A 2,693-nucleotide genomic window follows, 5' to 3' on the forward strand; every position below is an offset into this window, starting at 1 on the left:
TTTGAAGCAATTGATAGCAACATTCTGGAAGACACAGTGCAGCACCTAAAATCATCAACCTGCTATCTTGACACACTTCTCACATCTTTTTTCAGCAGTGTGCTTAACTGCTCAGAAGCAGATCTCTTAGAAGTGGTGAACACTTCACTTCTTTCTGGGACATTTCCAAACTCCTTATAAACTGCAGTTGCAGATATGCTCACAAAAATACTGGAAAACATGTAATATTGTAAGATAGTATTAACATTTTTCTATTTTAATATACATGAAAGTGTAATTTATTCATGTGATGTGCAGCTGTATTTTCAGCATCATTCCTCCAGTCTTCAGTGTCACATGATCTTCAGAAATCAGAATAATATGATGATTTATTATTAGAATTATCAACAGTTTTGCTGATAAATATTATTTTGTAATCTGTGATACTTTTTTCAGGATTCTTTGATGAATAAAAAGTTAAAAAGAAGAGCTTTTATTTAAAATATAAATATTTTCTAACAATATTCACTACAGTTCAATAGTTTGGGCTCAGTAAATTTTTATCCTTTCTTTTTTTTTAATAATAAATTGTATTCTTTATTAGATCTTAGAATCTTTTATTCAAGATGTGTTACATTGATGACAAATGATATCAAAGATTAATATTGTTAGAAGAGATTTATATTTTGAATAAACGCTGTTCTTTAAAAAATAAATACATCGAAGAATCCTGAAAACATTATCGCAGATTCCAAAATAATATTTGGTAGCACAACTATTAATAATTGTATTAATAAATCATCATAATTTCATGATTTCTAAAGATCATGTAACACTGAAGACTGGAGGAATGATGCTGAAAATACAGCTGCACATCACAGAAATAAATTATATTTTAAAGGATATTAAAATAGAAACCATTATTTTATTTTATTTTATTTTGATAATTTTGAATTATTACTGAAATACAACTTTTTTTTTGTTTCAAACAGTTCATTGGACAATAATAAATGAAGTACCTGATGCTGACAATGAAGTAAATGTATAATAATTAGCAAAGATGATTAATTTAGCGTTGTAAACGCGCGTGTGAGCGAGGTGAAGACGCGCCTGAGGACCAAACACAGCACAACGGTAGGAAACTTCACTCCTCTCATTATTTCTCTTTTACTATAGCGATTTATTTTTAGATACGTGATCTAGGTCTTTCATAGAGTTGTAGAGTTATTAGAGAAATAGAGTAATTTTTTACATTCTTTGGTTGAAGTTTTCAGATCGGCACTTCGGAGCCTGTTCGCGACTATATATATAAACACACACACACACACACACACACACACACACAAACACACACTACCGGTCAGAGTTTGGGATCAGAATGATTGTTTATGTTTTTTTACAAGAATTTATTTTACTCATCAAGACAGCATTTATTTGATCAAAAATACTGGAAAACATGTAATATTGTAAGATATTATTAACATTTTTCTATTTTAATATACATGAAAGTGTAATTTATTCATGTGATGTGCAGCTGTATTTTCAGCATCATTCCTTCAGTCTTCAGTGTCACATGATCTTCAGAAATCAGAATAATATGATGATTTATTATTAGAATTATCAACAGTTTTGCTGATAAATATTATTTTGTAATCTGTGAAACTTTTTTCAGGATTCGTTGATGAATAAAAAGTTAAAAAGAAGAGTTTTATTTAAAATATAAATATTTTCTAACAATATTCGCTACAGTTCAATAGTTTGGGCTCAGTACATTTTTATCCTTTTTTTTTATAAGAAATTGTATTCTTTATTAGATCTTAGAATCTTTTATTCAGGATGTGTTACACTGATGAGAAGTGATATCAAAGATTAATATTGTTAGAAGAGATTTATATTTTGAATAAACGCTGTTCTTTAAAAAAATTATACATCGAAGAATCCTGAAAACATTATCGCAGATTCCAAAATAATATTTGGTAGCACAACTATTAATAATTGTATTAATAAATCATCATAATTTCATGATTTCTAAAGATCATTTAACACCGAAGACTGGAGGAATGATGCTGAAAATACAGCTGCACAAACACAGAAATAAATTATATTTTAAAGGATATTAAAATAGAAACCATTATTTTATTTTATTTTGATAATTTTGAATTATTACTGAAATACAACCTTTTTTTTGTTTCAAACAGTTCATTGAACAATAATAAATGAAGTACCTAAAGCTGACAATGAAGTAAATTTATAATAATTAGCAAAGATGATTAATTTAGTGTTGTAAACGCGCGTGTGAGCGAGGTGAAGACGCGCCTGAGGACCAAACACAGCACAATGGTAGGAAACTTCACTCCTCTCATTATTTCTCTTTTACTATAGCGATTTATTTTTAGATACATGATCTAGGTCTTTCATAGAATTGTAGAGTTATTAGAGAAATAGAGTTATTTTTTACATTCTTTGGTTGAAGTTTTCAGATCGGCACTTCGGAGCCTGTTCGCGACTCGGTTGATTCAGATCGGCACTTCGGAGCATGTTCGCGACTCAGTTGATTCAGATCGACACTTCGCCGCATGTTCGCGACTCGGTTGATTCAGATCGGCACTTCGGAGCCTGTTCGCGACTCGGTTGATTCAGATCGGCACTTCGGAGCCTGTTCGCGACTCGGTTGATTCAGATCGGCATTTCGGAGCATGTTCGCGATTCGGTTG

Source organism: Carassius gibelio, chromosome B25 (assembly GCF_023724105.1).
Source record: "Carassius gibelio isolate Cgi1373 ecotype wild population from Czech Republic chromosome B25, carGib1.2-hapl.c, whole genome shotgun sequence".
NCBI lineage: Eukaryota > Metazoa > Chordata > Actinopteri > Cypriniformes > Cyprinidae > Carassius > Carassius gibelio.